At 40.4% G+C, this 22,896-nt stretch overlaps 1 protein-coding gene and 1 pseudogene across 3 annotated transcripts in view; one reads left to right on the top strand and one right to left on the bottom strand.

Moving 5' to 3' along the window:
* LOC149170216 (putative aminotransferase TAT2) overlaps positions 1-22,896 on the top strand; it is a 267,395-nt gene that overhangs the window by 113,361 nt on the left and 131,138 nt on the right. The window lies entirely within an intron of this gene.
* On the bottom strand, positions 14,674-16,068 carry LOC149170217 (large ribosomal subunit protein P2B-like; annotated as a pseudogene).

Genomic DNA, 22,896 nt, shown 5'->3' with positions numbered 1-22,896 from the left:
AACTATGTGATCTGGAAGGTAAGGATGTCGTGCCTTTTGGATGAGCAATTTCTCAAGATCTACGTCGACAGCGTGGTGGTTGAGCCCGCGGATCCAGGTTTGCTCAAGAAGTACAAGGGAGAAATGGCGAAGATAAAAAGAATGATCCTTGACGGAGTGAAGGATCATATAGTTTGTCACATCACTGGCATAAATACTGCAAAGGAGATGTGGGATGCATTGTTGACGCTATATTAGGGATCTTCTGAGTAGTGGAAGATGTACTTGGAGCAGAAGATGAGGTCTATGCTGATGCAGAAAGGGGAATGCATTGATTTGTTCTTTGCAAATCTTCAAGAGACTTGAGAGGAGTTTGTTGTTGTGGGGTCAACACCTCAAGGTTCCGAGATGGTAAGATTGGTCCTAAATTCAATATCTGAGGAATGGCTATTGAATTTTGGGTAGCATTGGATGGGCTATAGCCATGAAATTTGGTGGAGAGGCTAAGGTGCATGAGATCTCCAAGACCTAGAAATCATTTGGAGAAATTCCACCCGGATGAGGAGCTATTAAAATAATTAATATTTTTAATGGGTTCCTAAGACAAAACTTAGGAAAATAAAAATATAAATGTGTATTAATAAAATATGGGTGAGAAAGTTCTAAGTGATGAGGATCAGGCTAGTTCTAATTTTAGCCATTGATTAGGGATTTAATCTCGACCATTGATTCGTCAATAGGAAAAGTATAAGAGGGGGCTTGAGGGTCAGCTGGAGACACACCAAGTGATCAAAGAATTCAATTTTCTGGGGCGAGGTTTGTTGAGGAAATCGAGTTAGTGATCAGAGTTACAATGAGGCGCAGTTCAGCAAGGGATTTTCATCCAAGGCTGAAGAATACATAGCAGAAAGGCAACACAATGCCAGGAGAGACAACACGAGCCCTAGAAGGGCTGGTGCAGAGGACACAGAAGGCAGACGCAATGAGACGCAGAAGCCGTAGAGGCTAACGCTGGGCCTCAGAGGCAGCACTGGGAGATTCGGTGGGGCAGACTGGGAGCTGATCAAAAGATCTTGAGCTGGGATAGGAAGACGCAGATCCTAAAGGAGTGACGCAGTTCCAGAGCACTGCTTGGAGCAACTTTCGCTGTCCAGCACAAGGAACAACCAGAGTCGCTGTGGGGTTTGATCATCCGGTTGTTGATTTGCCGACAGTATATTCTCTTTTGGGTGAGCCATTTCTGGCACCCTAGTTGTATTCACGAAATTTGCTTAATAATACAAACCCTTTATATGCTGCACAGTTTCCCCGAATTAGGTTTTTTCGGGGACAATTGTCTAAAAATAACGGTGTCCCTTGTGTTATTGTTTCTGTTTATTTCAGTGCATGATCTGTATATCTGTGAAGGTTGCAATAGTGTTTACTTCGATGTTTATGCAATTAAATAACTTGTTAATGTAAAGAACAAGTAGGATATTGTAAACCAGTAATTGCAGTAGGGGTTTCTGATATGTTAGATTCAGGAATTTTCACATGGTATCAGAGCGATTGCATATCATAGGCGACTGAAGACACCAGCTAAGAAATCCAGAGAATTTGCGACAGAAAAGTGGCTGTCCCAAGTGACAACGTTGTTCCAAAGCGAGATATGCAAAAGGAGTGATGCAGTGCAAAGAAGGTGATGCAGAGGCTCATGCAATGCCTGTTTTAGCAATCTGAGCCAGGTGAAGGTGACACAGTAGCTGGGAGGAGCCCACGCAGTAGTTGCGTCAATTGTCCAGGTTAGCACAGAGGCAGAGGGAGGAAGATCAGGCTTAGGCAGTGCCAAGTCATCTCTCTGAGCCAGGAAGGATTTACGCAGTGGCCAAGAGGAGTTGATCCATCTCTCACTGTGATTGCATAGAGCCAGAAGGGCTCAGATTCTTCAATTGCCGGGGCTAAGGGAGATGAGAAGATTTTGATTTGAGGAGCTGGTGGGACATTGTTTCTGTCAGTGCATAACTGTATCTAAGGAGACTAAACTTAGGTAGAGGGAAGCATTACCTCAACAGAGTTCTAGCCAAGAAATCTAGATCCGGGTTGCAGCGACAAAGGAGGATTGGAGAGGAGTAATTCGATAGTTGGCCGGAGGATTTCCAAGAGGGAAATTAGGACTCAGAGGGAGTCTAAAGAAGAGTAGCAGAGATGGTAGTGAATGGATTGAGGGATCAGGACAGATTGGACGGGGCTTCCAATTTTGTCATCTGGAAGGCCAGGATCCTGGCAATCCTGGATAAACATTGCATCAAGGACTATGCCTTGAAAATTGTAGCTGTCCCAATTGACCCATATGAAAATAGGAAGTATGAGGAGGCCTAAGCGAAGGCAAAATGCATGATTCTAGACGGGGTCAATGATCATGTAATACCACATATTGCTGAGAAGGAAACAACAAGGGAGATGTGGGAGACCCTGACCACCTTATACTAGGGCTCTTCCGTGCAACGGAAGATGTTATTGGAGAATCAACTGAGGTCATACCAGATGCAGAAAGGGGAGGAGATAGATCCCTTCCTTCTCAGGTTGCAAGGGATTTGCGACCAGCTTACTTCCGTGGGGTCTACACCGAATCCAGAGTTCATGGTCAGGACTGCCCTGAATGTAGTCTCTGAGGAGTGTGAGACATTTGTCCAAAGCATTTTGGGCAGAGCGACTCTCCTCAGTTGGGAGGAGATGTGGGCGGGTCTTCGACAGGAAGAGCTCAAGAGATTGACCAAGGCGGGGTTTCGTTGTAAGGGACTTCAAATCAAGGAGGAGGAGGAGGAGGAGGATGCAGCTCTCGCATTAGCGGGACAACAACGAGTACAAAAGAGGAAGAAGAAAGACATCTCCAAGGTCAAGTGCTTCAGTTGTGGGGAGCTGGGACATTATGCCTCTTAGTGCCCCAGGTATAGGGCCTCAGAAGCAGCGCTGGGAGATTCTGTGGGGCAAATTGGGTGTTGATTAGCAGATCCTAAGTCGGGATAGGAAGACGCAAATCCTAAAGGAGTGACGCAGTTATAGAGCAGTGCTTGGAGCAACTTTCTCTGTCCAACACAAGGAGCAGCCGGAGTCGTTATGGGGTTTGATCATCCGGTTGCTGATTTGCCAGAATATCTGTCTCCGGATAGAGGTACTACTGCCGAGGATATTCTCTGTTGGGTGAGCCATTTTTGACACCCTAGTTGTATTCATGAAATTTTCTTAATAATACAAACCCTATATATGCTGCACTGGTTTTCCCAAATTGGGTTTTGCCAGGGACGATTGTCCAAAAATAACGGTGTCCCTTGTGTTATTGTTTATGTTTACTTCAGTGCATGATCTGTATATCTGTGAACGCTGCAATATTGTTTACTTCGATGTCTATGAAATTAAATAACTTGTTAATGTAAAGAACAAGTAGGAGATTGTAAACCAGTAATTGCAGTAGGGCTTTTTGATGTGTTAAATTTAGGAATTTTCACATGGTATCAGAGCGATTGCAGATCATAGGTGACTGAAGTCACCAGCTGAGAAAATCTGAGAATTTGCAGCAAAGAAGCAGTTGTCCCGAGAGATAGTGTTGTTCCAGAGCTGAAGAGGTGAGAGGAGTGACACAGTGCAGAGTGTGACGCAGAGGCTCACGCAGTGCTTGCGTCAGCATTCTGAGCCGGGAGAGGAAGACACAGTAGCTGGGAGGAGCCCACGCAGTAGCTGTGTCAGCGATCAGTGCCAGCGCAGAGGTAAAGGAGGGAAGATCAGGCTCACGCAGAGCCATGTCATCTTTCTGAGCCAGGAAGGATTGTCACAATTGGCCGGGAGGAGCAGATTGAGCCCACGTAGAGATTGCACAGAGCCTGAAGGGCTCAGATTCTTTGAGTTGTCGGGGCTAAGGGAGCTGTGTAGATTTTGATTCGTGGAGCTGGTGGGATGCTGTGTCTGTCAGTGCAGAACAATGTCTAAGGAGATTGAACCAAGGTAGAGGGAAGCACTATCTCGACAGATTTCTAGCCAAGAAATCTACATCCGGGTTGCAACGGAAAAGGAGGATTGGAGAGGAGTGATTCGACAGTTGACCAGAGGATTTCCGAGAGGGAAATTAGGACTCAGAGGGAGTTTAGAGAAGAGGAGCAGAGATGGCATTGAACGGATTGAGGGATCAGGACAGATTGGAAGGGGCTTCCAATTTTGTCATTTGGAAGGCCAAGATCCTGGCAATCCTGGATAAACATTGCATCAAGCATTATTCCTTGAAAACAGTGGTTGTCTCAGTTGGCCCTAATGCAAATGAGAAGTATGAGGAGGCCGAGGCGAAGGCGAAATGCATGATCCTAGATGGGGTCAAGGATCATGTCATACCACATATTGTTGAAAAGAACACAAGGGAGATGTATTAGACGCTGACCACCTTATACCAGGGCTCTTCCGTGCAGTGGAAGATGTTATTGGAGAATCAACTGAGGTCATATCAGATGCAGAAAGGAGAGGAGATAGATCCCTTCTTTCTTAGGTTGCAAGGGATTTGCGACCCACTTACTTCCATGGGGTCTACACCGGATCCAGAGTTCAGGGTTAGGATTGCCCTGAATGCAGTCTCCGAGGAGTGGGAGACATTTGTCCAAAGCATTTTGGGCAGAGCGATTCTCCCTAATTGTGAGGAGATGTGGGCAGCTCTTCGACAGGAAGAGCTCAGGAGATTGACCAAAGCAGGGAGTAATGGTAAGGGAGTTCGAATCAAGAAGGAGGAGGATGCAGCTCTCGCATCAGCGGGATAGCAAGGGGTTCAGAAGAGGAAGAAGAAAGACATCTCCAAGGTCAAGTGCTTCAACTGTGGGGAGCTGGGACATTATGCATCTCAGTGCCCCAGGAAGAAAGGCAAGGGAGAAGCTTCTGACTCAAAGGATGCTCTAGCAAAGGCAGAGAAGGATGTCCAAGATGTGATGACGATTGTGCCATGAGTGCTCATGCGCCTCTAGAGAAAAGGTGGTGAGACTTGGAGTTGTAGTCAAGAGGACTATTGAGGGGGCAGGATCCTTGAGGTGCTCAAACTCTTGGATCACATACGGCTACGAGAGCCCTTAACGACAGTAGCATGATGACAGGCGTCGGGTGGAGCAAGGTGTGATGGAGCGGTAAGGCAGTGATAGAGTGCAAAAATTTGTAGCAGCGCAGTGGAGGTTGCAGCAGTGCGAGAGGCACAAAAAAGGTTGTAGCAGTGCAGTGGCAACAAAGGGAGCACAGGATAGCAGCAGAGGTAGCTTCAGCATCACGAGGCTTCTAGAATGACCAGGATGTCAGTGATTGAGTGATGTCAGTTACTTACTTCTTGGTAACTGATTTGCAGTGCAACAGTTAGCAGTGGCAGTGTCATGGGCAGCATCATGCAGTTTGTTGAGAGGGAGTTACAGTACAGATGTAGCAGTGGTAGTGGCTGTGTCATGGGCAGCAGTACAGGAAGCAACAATGCAGTGGATGTGGGGCAGCAGGCCAATCATCAACACAGAGGACCGATGCGGAGGATCGGTGTGATGCTTCTATAGTGAAGCATTGTTAGAGCACATTCCTCGCTAAGAGGGAGTGTTGATTTTAGGTAGCATCGAATGTGCTCTAGCCATGAAATTTGGTGGAGAGGCTAAGGTACATAAGATCTCCAAGACCCATAAATCGTTTGGAGAAATTTCAACCGGATGAAGAGATATTAAAATAATTAATATTTTTAATGAGTCCCTAAGTCTAAACTTAGGAAAACAAAAATATTAATGTGTATTAATATATATGGCTGAGAAAGTTCTAAGTGACGAGTATCAAGCCAATTATAATCTTAGCTGTTAGTTAGGGACTTAATCTCGGCCGTTGACTCGTCAATAGGAAAAGTATAAGAGGACGCTTGAGGATCAGTTGGAGATACACCAAGAGAGATCAAGAATTCAACTTTTTGGGGCGAGGTTTATTGAGGAAATCGAGTTAGTGATCAGTTGTTGTGAGGGGCAGTTCAGCAAGGGATTTCCATCCAAGCCTGAAGAAGACATAGCAGAGAGGCACTGAAGTGCCGGGAGAGACAGCGCAAGGCCTAGAAGGGCTGACACAGAGGTCGACGCAGAGGATGCAGAGGGCCGTAGAATTTGATGCAGAAGCTGTAGAGGCTGACGCAAAGGACGTAGAGGGCCTCAGAGGCAGCACTGGGAGATTCTGTGGGGCAGACTAGGAGCTGATCAACAGATCCTGTTGAAGTGGGTAAAAGGCCCCTCAAGATCTCCCTCAAGATCTCTTGGATTTGGACCCTGTCACTGCTTAGATTAGTAGGCTTGGCAAGTTTTGGCCAAGATGCCAAACAGTAAGCACATAGGAGATACACCTTCTATCACCTCAGCTCACTCTCTTCTCACTTTGGGCTAGCTCCTAAAACACCATGAGGGTATCCCTACATAACACAACTTCACTATGTCCTAAGAGTGACCGGTGCCTACAAACATTAAATTGGTGAAGGTTAGAAGTTAAGAAGAAACAATAACAATTATGTGATATATGATAATTGATTGCAGAAAAATGCATACCAGCAACCAAAATACTCAATTAGTGAAACAAATAATCGTGAAAATGCACCAAAATTGAGTATGAACATCCTTACCAATGATTAAGATGAAATTCCTGAGAATACCTTTGGTTTGGGGCTGGAAATGATGAATGACCTTGCTGTTTTAAACTTTAAAATCTATAATTATATAGAAATCTACATAAACCAGCAAGCAAAGGCCCTTTTTGTAGTATCCTACAAGCCCAAAAATGAACTAGAAACTTATGGCTATTGATTGGAGATGTTAGTACAATGAAATAGGAACAAAATGAGCCTACCAACATTCCAATTGACTGAGTATTGAAAGAGATATTCTGATCTGGAAATTGTTATTCTGTTTTGGGGTCCAATCCCTAAGGGCTGTGTTGTCGCGCGGATTGACACGACAACGCTCAGACCGGGGGCTGTCACTCTTATCCCCGATCCCTCCGTTTAAGCCTGTCTCCCACGGCTAAGGGGGGTAGTCCCTGTGAGATGATGAGACCAACTGTCGACCAGCTGGTTGGGAGACACGAGATACGATGTAAAAAAGCACGCGATGATTTGATTAATTGAGCAGACCAGTGCCTTAAGAGATTATGGTCAAAACCATTACTTGTTAGATGATATAGAAACATGAACCCGTAAACAGCAATCATCTATCATCAGCGAAATCATAATACTCTTAAGACGACCAAAATGATATCCAGCAACTGAAAATTTCAAAAAAACGACTGCTTTAAACCACCACGAATCATGAATTATTAACCAGACATCGATTTCGCATCTCGACTTGAAAAATTCAGATCTCAGCATGAAAGATATAACATGAAAAACCACTGAAACTGACAAAACTAATTTTCCACAAAATTTTAATATTTTTTTCAAAATTTTTTACATCTTTTTTCAATTTTTTATTTTTTATTTTTAATTTTTCAATATTATAAAAATGAGAATTAAAAAATCTAAAAATTTAAAATTTAGAATCTATTCTAAAACTAAAAAAAAAATAAAAAAAAATTAACTATACAAAAATATAACCCTAAGTCTAAAAACTAAATAAAATCTTTTTATTGTTATTTCTTTTTATTTTAAAACCAAACTAAAAAAAAAAAATAAAAAATCTAATTAAAATCTAATATTTACAAAATCAAACTAATCCTAAACATAAACGCATTTTTTATTTGATTTTTTAAGAAAATAAAATGAAACTATTTAAAAAAAGATTAAAATCTAAATACATAACAAAAACCCTAAGTTTAAAATTAAACTACGACAAAACTCTTAAATCTAAAACTTAAAACCTACGCTAAACCTCAAATAACCAAAACGCATCAAATTAAAAGGGAAAACGACATATGCAAAGGGATTAACGCATAAAACCTAAATCGAAAATACGCTGGGATCACCTGAGGAACGCATCGAATAACCAAAGCACAAGACCTACGCAGACTATAATCAAACTCATGAAATCGACTCATCTGCAGATCGATACGATGATAACGATTGGACCATAGCATGAGAGAAAATTCGGTGAAAAGACTGTCTGCGATTGGAGCTTACCTGCGGCGATGAACTCATTTACCTGCGGCGAATACTCTGTTACGGTACTCACTGAAGCATACTGGGAATACGCATGACCTTTTGGGTTATCTTCCCTCGTTGTTGTGCAGGCATCCGACAGCAGTAAGAAACCACAACTTTCTTCTTTCCAAGCCGACGCTTGATAAACAAAACGCCTTCCTCAGAACTCAGAATAATGACACGCAGATTTCCAGGAGTGATTTCCTAAGCCGATGGTGAACATAGCAAGCAAAAACGTTTTCTGAGCCTCCCACACAAGAAATCGTACGTTTGATAGCTCGCTGAATACTGTGGTAAATGGTACAGCTTAAATGAAGTGATGCCCAGCACATAAACTTCAGTCTCAGATCAGAATGCGTGAGACATACTGAAAGGATCGATCGGTTTTGATAGCTTCGTCGTAGCCACAGGAGAAAAGAGGCACCCTAACCGACGTTTGAAATGACAAATGCACACAGGATGACCAACAACAGCGTGGAAAGATAGCTCTTTGGACAACGAAGAAATGACCCTGCAATTTTTTTTTTTCTCCAGATCTTATCTGTAACCTGCAAGAGAAAGAGAACTTAAGATGGAGTATGCCAGAAGCTAACCTAAAACCCTAAGCCCTAAATAAAAAACTGTACAAAACAAGACTTTGAAACCCTAGATCAGAGAAAATTGAAACCCTAAGACAGCTAATTAATCTACAATTTTGGCCCCTTAACAGCCAGATTCAACAATAAGCACAGAAAAATTTTAAAGATCAGAAAACTCAGATTTTCACTGTGAAGGACTTTAGAAAGTCTTATGCAAATTAGAAAAATAAACCGAATGATAGACCCAGGATCAAATCCAACTGGGCTCAGCAAAAATGCTTGCGGGAGTTGGCTGGTTCAGCCGAGAACTTCCCCGAATGCCCACAAATTTCCTTCAGAAAATGTTTTCTGCACAGCTCAAAACAACTGTCAATAAAGAGGGCAAAAATGCTGCTAGATCTCAGGAAGTAATGGAGATACCTGCCATTACTTCAGAAACCCTAACAGCACCCAAACCCCAGCAAGTGAACAAGATACCTGTGCTCACAATACTCTACAAAAAGCTATTATTAACGGCGGAAAATAACATATGCAGAAAATGAAACAATCTCACAGCATTTTAAGAGAGTAACACCAGCAATATATGGACCCCAAAGTCTTCTTTTATTAACCAGAAACAGATTTACAAGAGAGCTTCTTTAGTATCAGACTCACAGATCCGATGATCTGAAATGACCACCTAAGACCCTATATAAAGGAAATGATCCCAACGGCTAGTTCGAATGATCCATGTAGAAATGATCTCGACCGTTGATGAGGATCAAGACATCTCTTGATCTCATCCGTTGATTTATTCAATTAATTTATTATTATTATTTTTTAAATTTTTAAATCATTTTTTATTATTATTTTTTTAAATTTTTAAATTTTTTATTATTATTTATTATTTTATTTCATTTTTTAAAATTTTAAAATTTCTTAATTTTTTATTTATTTTATTATTTTATTTCATTTTTTTAAATGGATCATCGAACTAAGCCTTTGGAAACATCACCTAGGACCTAGGACTTAGGACTCACGACTCACGAGGGGATTTAAAACATTTTCAACCCTCAAGACACATTTCATGATGACTTTTTACAATTTACATCTCAAGGGGACAAACCCACTTAATACAGACCCTCACAAAACACCCAGTTCTGCGACACAACTATAATCTAGCAGATCAACACACTAGCATTCTCCTAAAGTTTTAATGACAAAATCCATCCCGGCTTTGGGGTCAGGTTTGAAGGAAAACTCTGCCGATCCATGGATCGGTGAGACAAAAAACCTTCCAGGACGTAGATTACCACTAGAAAGTTAGGTCCACCTAGGCAACACATACACGACTCATGTCTGCTAAGATTATTTACAATTCATACATGCACTCTGGGTTTACGATCAAAATGATCAAGTTGCTGATGACTGCAGGATGGCACGGAAACGCTGATCAGGTGCTGCCCCTTTTTGCCAAGAAAAGGGTGGTGTACTGCATGGGTAGTTGACCAGTAGAGGTCAACATCTGGCTCTACTTGGGGACACGTTGCTGCTTGCAGGAATGTGAGAATCCAGAATCTGCAACCATACAACACAAAAATAAGTAGCGTCCATCCAAAAATCATCATATAACATTAAGCACAGGAAAGATAAAAGCTCTTCATTTATTGACTATCTAAAGCAGAAACAAAAATGCGGAAAAAACAAGGAGTAGGGTTAGAAATACGATACAAAGGATGCCCAATGGCATCAGATGTGTTCAATATAGTGTATACTGAGCATTTGCCTGCTTTCAGGCAAATCTGTTGGCTGCTTGTCGGATGTGCCACGTCCAATTTTGCATATAGTAGGACTTTGTCCTATCCGAAAATCAAGCTGCTCACGGCCGTCTGATGCATCAAATCTTCTTCTTATTTTCTTTCTCTTACGTTTTTTCTTTCTGGCAGGTTGAATTACTGATGACCTGGAACTTTCTGTTTCAAAACTATCAGATAAAGTATGTAAGATATGCGTGCTATGTCTTTCTTCATCTTGCATCTGATCTTTATCATTCTTAAGTCTATCCGGATCACCTTCAATTAACCATCTTTCAATCGAATCAATAACCTCTTCATAATAAGATGGAGCTTGTTGCAGCACATGAGAAGGCTCATGATCTATTGATGTCACCTTGTTTCTTTCATCTTCCAATTGCTGAAACCTTTGAACATGTATTCTAATGGCATCCATCTGTCTAAAGTGTTCAACCTTTATATCACTGATTTGTTTGGCATGGTGTTCTTGCATGTCTTTTATTACTTTAGCATTCTTTTCCTTTATGTCCATCAAGCAATGCTGCATAAAATTTATTTCTTCTTTATGATTCGCTTGCATGTCAGCCACTTGATTATTATGATTGAACGTCATGATAGTCATTTCCTCATCCATAGTTAATAACTTATTTTGCATAGAGTCAATTTCCCTATCATGATTAGCTTTAATGGTCACCATATTTTCCTCTAAGACTGACATCTTGCTTTGCATGATTCTAATTTCTGTTTCATAATTAGTTTTTATGGCCTCAATTTCTTTAGCATGGTGACTTTGCGTGACCTCAATCTCCCTGTTACGTTTTTCCAGATGGGTGCATAAAGTTTTCACATCATTGACATAATTAGTTTGATTGATTTCCATATTTCTCACCAGCATCATTAGGTCTCGGATAATTTGCTTTTGCTCTTCCTTTTCATTGTCATTTGTCCCTGATTTTTCACTATCATGAACTTGATCTGCAATATTTCCGGTGGATGACACATTCTGACATGATGAATCGTCTTGTGATCTTTCAGCTGGACCGCTTATCAAATTACTTTCATTCTGTTGCACAATTTTAGAGGTAGAAGGAAAGCTGTTTGGATAACCATATCTATTTTTAAAAGCATCGACAATGTCTTCTAAAGAAGTGAAAGATTCCTTTGGAAAATTGTTAAACCAATTCAAAGCATCATCTTCTAAAGAACGGACAAATAGGCGCATTTTGATATCTTCATGATTAAACTGAGGGGATCTACAGTATATGATCATGATGCGAGTAAACAGGACTATATGCCTTCTAACAGCGATTGGATCACCATCCGAGAAAATAGGTAACTTAGGAATGGCATCTTCCGGAAAATCATGGAGACGTTCAGTAAAACGACATGGCTTAAATGAATAATCCATGATGAATGATAAGGGATTAGATGAATGATAGAACTAGATCTCTGCTCAAGAAAATCAAGAGATGAAAGAAGTGGAGTCGCCACTTGAACAATGAATCTGATTCTAGGATCCAAAAAGTAATCACAAGCAGATATGAGGGAGGCTTCTTGTATGGGAAAAATAAGAAAGTGGAGTCGCCACCCAAACAAGAAACAAACCGAAGAGATGCTACTGATATGGGATGAAAAGATGCCAAAAATATTGAATCTGCCAGCTCAACTGAGAGGTGAGAGATGAGAAGATGAATGTCGATGAAACTCCAGGAACAGGAAAACTCTGTCCCCGGCAATGGCGCCAAAAAATGTTGGCGTTGCCGGGCCAGATGAAAAGATAAAAATGAGAAGGAAGATTGTCGTTTGAAACACCGAGAAAAAGTATCCCCGGCAACGGCGCCAAAAAATGTTGGCGTTGCCGGCTCAAACGAATGATAGGCAGATGAACGATGAATGATAAAAAGTCGTTGAAACACCAAGGACAGAAAAACTCTATCCCCGGCAACGGCGCCAAAAAATGTTGGCGTTGCCGGCTCAAACGAATGATAGAAAGATGCACGATGAATGATAAAAAGTGGTTTGAAACACCAAGGACAGAAAAACTATATCCCCGGCAGCGGTGCCAAAAAATGTTGTCGCGTAGATTGGCACGACAACGCTCGGATCGAGGATCAGAGTGACAACCCCCGGTCTGAGCGTTGTCGTGCCAATCTGCGCGACAACAGGCTGAAAATTGAAGGTGTCCCAATCATGATGAAACCTGCAATTGTTAAGACAGCTGAAAACACTTTCAAAGATGAATAATAATCAATTAAAATGTTGAGATTGCAACAAGATGATGGAGCTTAGTGAAAAGAGTCGCCTTCACTAAGTGGGCCCGCAGGCTATTTTTGGCGCAAGTCTATTTTTAGACTATGTCTATTTTTAGACATATGGATCATGTCTATGTTTATGGATGATTGATCAAGTTGGGAAAATAGATGGACTTCTATTTTTGATGAAAGTGTGAGTGATCAAGTCTATTTTTAGACTGGCTGTCAAAAATAGAAAAGTCAAATATTATTATCTCACAATAATATTTGGACTATAAACTTAATCTTATTCTCTTGGAGCACTTCAGTTTGAGCTACGGAAGTGGCACATGCAGCTGTCAGAAGGAAATTCGTTTTTCTTATGAGTCAGTTGAGTTGTTGCATGCATGACTTCAGTTAGAACTCAAGTGAGTTGAGTTTAGTGGACTGGAGGTACAGTTGATGGAGTTGTGTTCAGTTTAACTTAGTTAAACTGGTTGTAGTTAGTCTAACTGCAGATAGACTAATGATGAGTTGTTAAACTAATTATTAACTCATAATACAACTAAAGAATACATCAGTTAACTCAGTTGCATGTCAGTGCATGTTCAGTTCAATAGGGACAGGTGGTAGAGAATCAGATTGCTATCAGTTGTGACTATAGTTGTGCACCAGATCTTGCACAATCAAAGGATTGAGTATGCCAATGAGTTTGCTCACGTATTTGGCCCGCATTTTAGCCTTTGCTCACGTCCACAAAGAGTGTGTGACTATTTTGCAGGTGAAAATCGAGTTTGGGAAGCAATTCTCATCAGTTCTTGAGCAGGTATTGAGCAGTGGAGGCAGGCAAGCAGTGGAAGAGATTTGGAGATCAGATCTGAGCTGTATTGTGTGTAACAGAGGTGGAGATACTTGTGAGAAGTATTATGCTGTGTAATGTTACATGACTCAATCATTAATATACAGATAGTGTGGGGTTTTTAGCGAGATGCTTTCCCCGTGATACATACTGTGTTAATGTGTGAATGCTCTTGATGTTTTATTGTTATTGATGCTGCTATATTCTTGATCAACGTAGAGGAGCTTATGTATTGTGTATGTTTTCCGCATTAGTACATGGTCAGGATAATCTCCATTGAATATGTGTTAAATTATTCAAAATTTCTACATAAAATACTTTAGAAGAGCAATTTGGTTTGCAAGGGTTAGAAACAACCTCTCACGTATCGCAAGGCAAAGAATTTTACCAACCATTGAGCTGTAAATCCTGAAGACAAAATTAAATTTATAAATTGACCTTCAAAACCCTCAATAAGATGTTAGATACACAACAAATGCTCAGTAAGAGGGGGCCACCAGTTTTTTAGGTTCCCTAGGAGGCACAAATCCCACGAAATGAATATAGATTTGAAAAGGTTATGCGTCAAAAATATGCTAGACAAGATGGTGAAAAGATTCGTCGGTTTAAATTTTATTTTTGATGGCTATTTTTTTATTTTATTTTTAATTTTTAGGACTTTTTAAATTTAAATAAAATAAAATACATTTGTAGAAATTTTGAAAAAGTGGTGATTGGTTTGTTTTCCCAAGAAAAAAAGTTCAATTTTCATTAGTGAATAAGAAAATTACATATTGTATCATCAGCGTGAGTGAAATGCAGAATCACCGGTAAATGGACTAACCATTCATTGTAGTAGAGTGTCATATAGTTCAATATTTACAATAAAAGGCATAATATTTACATATATATGAAAAAACATAATTGTCCGATAAGTGCATAGAGATAGTTCAAAAAGACAGAAAAATATGATGAATGATCTATGTAGATCATTCTGATATAAACCCATCCAATTCGATGAATGGCCGGTGGAAAAACTGGTAGAACTCCTGATCTCGTAATTCTTGAATCAACCACTGCCCCCTGTTCTGTTGTGCGGCCTCCTTGGAAAGAAAATCAGTGACTGCATTCCTTTCCCTTAGTCAAACAAACTGAACCCCATATCCTCGTCAGATTCCTCCTTCTCTTCGGGCTTCTTTTCTTTCTTGGCCTCTGGCTTAGACGCTACAGTAGGAGCGCCACCAACCGCTCCTTCATCAAAAATGGGTACAACCACCCCTCCACTTGAAGGTACTGTTGAAATTTGGTACCGGAGGACAGGTGGTTCCCTAAGGCTTTGATCTTTGGCCTAGGGAAAAGTGTCCAAAAGAATTTAATTTTTCTCCTAAAGTGACTTTATAATTTTATAAAGTTAAATCTAATTTAAAAGTGACTTTAAGTGATAAAGTTACTAAGTCTAATTTTAAAGTAACTTTTATAAAGTAAATGAAAAATTAGAAAGGAAAAGTGACTTTGGAAATAAATGACTAAGTGGGTCTTTATTAAAGTGGGGTGAATTAAAAAATAGAAAGTGAGATTTAAATGAGCATTTAATCTCAACCATTGATCTAAATCTATTTCAGCCATTGGATTTAGAGATCACCCAAAAGTCACTTGGATCACCCAAAAGTCACTTGGAGTTATATTAAAGGAGGAAAAGGAGGAAAAGGTCATTCATTCTTTCATGAGCAGATTGGGAGAAGGAGAGCAAGAGAGCAAGAGAGATTTCTGAGCAGGGAGGAGAAGGAGACAGCAGCTTGGCACACATTCCAAGGCAGCAGTTGAGCAGATTTGTACAGTTGATTCAGCACATAGTGAAAGGCAGATTTTTGCACAAAAATCGAGGAGCAGTTTGCTGATTTTTCTGCACACAAAACGGAGGCCGTACAACATTTATTGCTGTCCTGTTTGCTGTAGTTTTCAGATTGCTGTGAGGCACGGGAAAGGAGATAAGTTGTAAATTTGCTTGCTGATTTTTTGCTGAATAATTCTCACTGTAAAAAGGCAATTTTCAGAAATAAAGAAGAGCTCTCAAACTGGTTTTCTCCAAGAGTTGTAGGGGGTTTTTCAAGTTGACCAAAAATATCAGTGTTTTAATGTGTTTTAATGGCTGTTTTTGATTGCTGATTTTTAATTCTGCAATTTCCAGCATTCTGAAAAATTTCCAAAATTTGTGTTTTCAACAATATTTATTTTTTTCAATCTGTTAAATGTATGGTTATGGGAATGGGCATTTAACTACATGGGAGAAATAAGGAGAAACTGAAAACCGGGGTGGGAAAACAGAAATTTCTACAGGTACTGCTGCAAATTTCTCCCTTTTAGAGGCGATCACTTCTGTTATGTCTTTGCCATCCAGCTAACTTAACAGGAAATCTATTTTGTCGTCGTCCACATTTACTCCGACTGAGCCGAGAATAGATTAAATGTCCTCTAAATTGGGATTGTTGTTGCCGCCCAGTACAACAAGCAAGTACGCGGCCACAACCTTCATATTTTGCTTCTCGCTTCCTCACCTCTCTGGTACAAGCACACCCGACGCGCCTTGGTGATTGGTTTGTTTGAATAAATATTGCTCCTTATTTCCACTAGGGCTATGGGGTCAATTTGATGCCCCTATTAAATCGATTCATCAACGCTTGTGGATTAAGGCTAGAAGTGGAACCCTAAAGAAATCAAGTCAAGCCTAAAACAAGAACAAAATATGGCCCTACCAGGAGGGATTCCACTTAGGGAAAAGCCTTCAACCAATAGATCAATTACGATGCAAAATGAATTGAAACCCTTGATGAGGAGCCTAGAGCATAGCCCAACAAGGAGAGACAAACCTTACCTTACACCAATAAGAGAGATGTGTGAATAGAAACTTTAGACATTGCTCTCCAAGTGACAAAGTTTCCCTTCAAATGGATCAATCTAATTAGCCTTTGTAGTAGGGATTTAGTCATCCACAAATTGCCCTAGAAAAATATTTGAAATCAACCAAGAAAGAAACTCCAAGATGAGCACCAAAGCATTCATGAAAATAATTCACATTTTGACAAATGATCTCACTAATTCACAAATATTTGCTAGGAGGGAGAGGCCTATATTAATAGATGTAGCTCTTAACTTCTCTCCTCCTTTAGCTCCCAAAAATTAGGTGACTTATCATCCATAATATCTTGGGAGACTAAGTCAATTTTGAAAAACTACATTAAATTGCTTAAAACCCTCACTCAAGGCAAGACATTCCATCTAGGGAGGTTCGATTGGGAAAAATAGAGGGCCAAATTGGCCAAGAAGTCCAATGTTCCACAAAAAGTTTATTTGACTTTGCTTCAAAAACTTCTGAGTACTAAGATGTCCAACAACTTGATCTAGAGACCAAACATTGCTTGAAAATTGGCTTGGACTCTCCTAACAACTAGAATGGAGCGGAAAACTTCCTTCCTTGATGGAGAACTGATGTTTGAAATCATGTCTTGAAGCTCCTCTTTCTTGATATTGACTTGATTTGACTTTGGAATGGCTTGGAAACCTCAACAACCTCCTTAATTGCATCGATGTTCCTCAAACTTGACTTGTACAACCTCCAACGACTAGAAAAAGGTGGACGACACTCTTGCTTTTCGTCCATTGCTTGTATTTTATGTGATCTGTGACTTGGATTTGCTTGCAAATGAGTCTTTTGTTATCCATGAAGTGTTCCTCACTTGCCATGATCTCTACCTTGCTCTTCACATGTGCTACATTGACTTAAATGACCTTGTTACCCACCGTTTTGTGGGTCATATCCCTAGGAGAATTTTTTTCTCCAAGATGGTCCTTAGCTGACAACCAACAACCCCTTACAACCACCAACTAGCTCATTGTGCCTTTTCTCCACCACCTGAACCAGCCATGTGGTTCCGCACTCATCTGTCATGATCGTATGTTTGAAGATGGGCCTCCCGAACCTAAAAGTATGCCTTGTCATTTGGCAATTGAGTATTGTAGTCTGCTTATTATGGATACTTCTGGGTATGGATTAATGGGGGGATTCGGTGGAAAGAGTGGGCTAGGTCTGTGCTCTTGTCCCCCATACCTCTTTTGCATGTCAACCTTGGACCATAATCCCATGGGATCTCTTTTACTGACCTTTGGGCTTCAAGAATGGTACTACATGGGAAACTTTGATTTTGGTTGCGTGGTCCTGCTCACTCATCCACGTATATCACCCCCCTTCCACTCATTATAACCCCATTCATCGTTTCTCCCCCCTGGGTCCACATTCCTCCACTGGGTCCAGATAGGGTTAGCCTTTCCCCTTCCCTTACGCACACCTTGAGTCGGGCCTGGAATGATGCCCTGGAGGTTGATGCAGCTAAAACGAAAAGTACGAGCATAATTGGCCACATTCAACAGGAAAATGTACCACAAAATGCAAAAGATGGACAGGACAAACACATTTAGCATGTGGGCAAAAGCCAATACATGAGCTCTACCCCATTATCATGGCCATCATCTTGGTTCTTATAGGCCCCAAATGAGCCTCCTTTATCATTCAGGAACCCATGATTGTCCCAACCCTTGATGGGAAATGAACCGCCATACCTTAAAGGGGGTATCCACTGCTATATCTTACACATCATTCTCTTATCCCTTGAATGTCGAGCAGCTAGTTAAAGAAAAGTCATAAAAGGCAAAAGGCATATAAAGAAGGGTGGAAAAATCAAGGCCAAGGCACCTCATCTACCACGATTGCTCCCTCCTATACATTGTATACCCAAGTGTGGGCTTCCCTTTTATTAGCTACCCTTGTACCCTAGCATGTGACCCAGGTCTGCCCCTTTCATTCCTTACTCCATTCATCTCTTTATCACATTCCACCACCCTTTGAAGGATGTACCTTGGACATTCTATCCCCTTTAAAGGTAGAAACCACCTAATAGGATACTTGGTTAACCCCATTTGGAACTTGGGGACATTAGCACATGCCAAAGCCCACTATGGAAGGGCATGCCATTATGAAGTACCCACTTGTTTTCCATGTTTTGTAAGCTCTTTAACTCGATTTCCATTGATGACTTGTTGCACTGGAAGCTAAGGGACGCATTGGATCTTATGCAGGAATGTTGATGGTTTTTATTTTGGGTTTGGTCTCCCTATACTTGGTCATAACCCTCCATAGGGCTACATTGGCACATGTAGGGTGTGTGTTGAAATCCATGGACCTCGATAGCAGTAGACAACACTCCATGGATCCCCAGAGAAGTTCAGAGATTGCTCGAGATTCACTTATTGGACGAGGAAGATGCATCTAGTTCACCATGCCCAGCTAGCCTCACAATTGTACCATACACTTGGCAGATGACCCAGGACTTGTATGTTGATGTGGCATCACTTACACTATCATCTGAGCCCTTACAGATGGTATACAGGGATTTTCGACCTACTTGGAGGCCCATGAGGTTACTTGTGTGCCTTCACACTCATTGGGAGCACCACAGGTTTATTATTTGGAGAATAAGGGGCCAACCCCTTGTCCACTACTTTTGGGAGTCCTATTCATCATTGTGGCACTTATGGACTTCATCAGGCTTCTTAGAAGGCCCAACGACATGTATTGTTGATCATTCGACCTCTTAAGAGGCTTATTATTTTGTTTATAAGCTAGTTTGGTGGGCTTGCCACTCAAAATTAGGTATTTTGCACATTATTTTATCCTAGGGGATAATGTAGGCCTAAATAACTAAATTGAACTCCTTAGAGGTGCATAAATACAAGTGATGAGAGTTCATTTATCATCACACTTGGTTTGGACTTGTATCTCTCTAGAGATTTTCGCTATTCCTTCTTGGTGGATGAAATTTTGGAGCATAAATGAATTTTGATGTTTGGATTATCTTTTCTTATCTTGGAGATTCTTGATTGGCAAGTTAAGTGCTGGTTGGATATATTCTCTTACATGTAATTACAAATTTAATGCTATTTTTTCTTTTACTTTGTCACATGCATTGATGATGAGATTTTCGCTATACTAGGGCTAATTGCTGCATGCATTTACTGTGAAATTGTGGAATTATGTTTCTATGTAGCATCTCTCTATGTATGGGCCATGTATGTTGAACAAATTCTCCTAGGGATAATTCTATGGTTGAATTTATCTTGACAAGCCATCTTACCTTGCAAAACGAAGTGTAAAAGCTTTTAAGGTCACTCTCCTTTGCCCTAATGACAAGCGAAGTTGTCCTTGAAGCCTCCTTGACCTAGAAACGAAGTCCATTCTCATATTCTTCTTGACTCCAATCTCCCCAAAGGATTAGGCATTGTTCTACCATAAGGTGATCATTTTAAGGAACCATTTTCTTCACCTTTTCTTCTTTATTCTAGGTCTAGCCACATTAGGCCTCCTAGGGCATAACTTTCCCGACAATCCACCCATAGAAAAACTCTGATCTCTTGGCATCTTTTGCATTGATGCGTCTCCTAGGTCCCCTCCAAATTTGAGGAAATTTCAACGGTGGTATTGTGAGATATCCCAAGCCCTAGCCTTGAGACTGAATTTTGCTCTAGGTTTCCGTAGGTTAGTACCTCATAGGGATCATTTTAGCACCTTTAAGTAAAGATTCTTTCTTTGATCCCTTTCTTTTCCTGGTTTAGGTCAAAATCATCATTGGTTGCTAAAATCCCTCCTTTGGACCTAACCTAGGTCCACTTGGTCCCGTGTGGTCCCATATTTTTTCAAAGTCAACTCTTCAAAAACCACTTGGGAAACATTCCTTAAGCCAATCCATCAAATCCCTACTCCCCTATCCTAGAGAACCTCACACCTTGCTTGAAAAGCAAGCAAGTCCCTCTCTTGAGTCTCTCCTTGGAAAGGGTTATTGAGATCAGTTCACATCCATCTTAGTTGATCTATCATTTTTAAGTGATTCTCTATATATCGGGTCTCCTCCCATTGGTGAAATATCGTAAAGAGTAGGAAGCTTTAGCTGTGGTGACAGTGGGCTTTAGCTTCATTATTTCTCTTGACCTAGCGAGTGCCCTTGTAGGACCCCCTGCTCGTTTGAGCTGTAACAAACCTCACGACTTCCCCAATGATGAAGTCGACCCTCTAGAAGGTACCCCGAAGCTAGAAAAGGAACTTTCAAGAGGGAATTTAGAGTGCTTTGACTTGACGCTGATTTATCTTGACTTGGAGGTTGCAACAAATGCTTTCTTTGCCTTGGAGGATGTAGGACGTTGCCTTGGGGAGCACAAATGCATCGTGAATTGTGAAACTAGAAAGAAGAATGATGGCTATGTCCAAAGAGGTGTGTATACACAAGGAGATGGTCCATGTGGGGAACAAAGAGGTGCATTGGGATAAAGGGAAAATGAGGGGAGAAATATAATAAACAATCACCTTTAGAAGGCTAAAGAACAACAAGTGCTTTGATAAAATCATAAGCCCCAGTAGGTCCACCTCCATGACGCTTGTTGCTGCAAAATCTAGCGGGTCTTGTCAGGGGACTCACAAGTCGAGGGCCAGACACTATAACAAAAATGAGGAAGGATTTCCACTGTCACCTTAGCAATCTTCCTCCTGTTGTTTAGTGGAGTTTCACCACATGGAGGGCTCCCATATATTCCCCTATAAGGATATTCTAACTAGAGGGTTCTAGGTGATATAAATGGACTAGGGACAAATACCTTAATGATGGGATAAGATCAAATCTTCTTTCTAAAGGAGCAAGTATACTAATCCTAAACTAGACAAGGACCACTACAAGCCAGGGCTTATTGATGTGCAGTAATAAAGGAGTACCTAGACATGTAGGAGTTAGAGAAAGGGTTTACTTAATGATTAGATCAACAAAGCAACAAGGTAAACCCTCAAAATAGGCTTCAAGTTGAAGCTTGGCTAGGGTTTAGGGTTTCTAGGACACAAAATTGCTTGGAAAGGATGATGTTAACCTTATTTAGGGAACTTTTCCTACCAAAAAAGCTAGATTTTGTGTTTAAATGGTTTGTAGAGGCAAACCCTAGAATTTCATCCACAAACATCCATCCAAAATTACCCTACAAGCAATTCGGCCCTAGAAAATCCCTAGCGACTTGCCTTAATAAGCCTAGGAGAGATAAAAGGGAAGGAAATATTTTGGTTTTAAGGATTTTTGGTCAACATAAACTTTGCCAGTGCCTATTCTAACTTGGGAAAATGGAGTTTAAGGGGAAATTCTTAAAGGGAAATGAAAATCGTTTGGAGTAAAGGGGGAAAGACAATTTTCCACTTGTAAAACCCTAACTATTTTTTTGTGAGGGGGAAATTTAAATATAGAATATGCACCCTAGGGGTTCTATAGGTTTCATGGAAGTATAATTTTAGCATGTAAAAATTTACCAAGATCTCTAATAAATAATAAGCATTTAATGGAAAATTTAGAAAGCTTAGCAATAATTCATTCACATGTAAAATATATAAAAATCAGGAATAATTACAAATTCTTCCAAGAAAATCCTTCTTTCAATCCCAAATGACATCTCCAAAGAAAAAAACAATTTCCAATATTAAGATGCTCCATAAAAATAACATTTTTATCAAGAATAGAAGTAGACCGGGCAATTCACACTCTCACTAAGGATGCTGAATTCACATGTGTTATGACGTCTAAATGTGTTAATTTTTCATAGTGTTCTATGTTGTTATAATCACTTAAACAATTTCTTGCATTTTCAGCCACCCCAATGACATATAAGCAATTATAGATGGAACAATAAATGGTAAATTCATAATAGAAGATAGCCAAGTACAATGAGACAGATTTTGATCAAAAACCAGGGAAAAACCCTTCAAGGGGGAAAACCCAAAATCAATTATTCTTCTTCTATTAGTCAATCAATGTTCAACATGAGATACATTATTCCAATAGTAAATCCAATGACGAGTCAAAGTCAAACTTTGACTTTCTCAAGTCAACCATTCCAATTGAGAGAGAAATAGTCAAATTTGGTCAAAGATACCAGTCTACAATTTTTATCTCATGGAGGTTCGGTCAAACACAGTCAATAGCATGCAATGATTGTTCAAAATCAATGTTCAAACCTGTCTAGAAAAGTTCAGTCAATCCAGCAAAATATTTGGCCTTCCTTGCTTAGTCAAACTCAGTCAAAATAGCGACAAAACCTTTTGCAATTCTCTATCAAATTCCATAGTCAAACCTATGGTCAAACCCTTGTTCCAACATATATTCAACCCTAGTCAAAGTGCCCAAACAGAGTCAAAGAATCAATCAACCTCATACAAAGGTTCGGCCTTCAAAACAATTCAGTCAATAGAAGTCAATGCAAGTCAACGCAAGCATAAACAGATTAGAAA

Source organism: Pinus tabuliformis, chromosome 4_2 (genome assembly GCF_031772625.1).
Source record: "Pinus tabuliformis cultivar Carrire ecotype Pingquan chromosome 4_2, CPIR1, whole genome shotgun sequence".
NCBI classification, from domain to species: Eukaryota; Viridiplantae; Streptophyta; class Pinopsida; order Pinales; family Pinaceae; genus Pinus; species Pinus tabuliformis.
The sequence above is the reverse complement of the archived record's forward strand: the minus strand, read 5'-3'. Positions and strand labels throughout refer to the sequence as shown.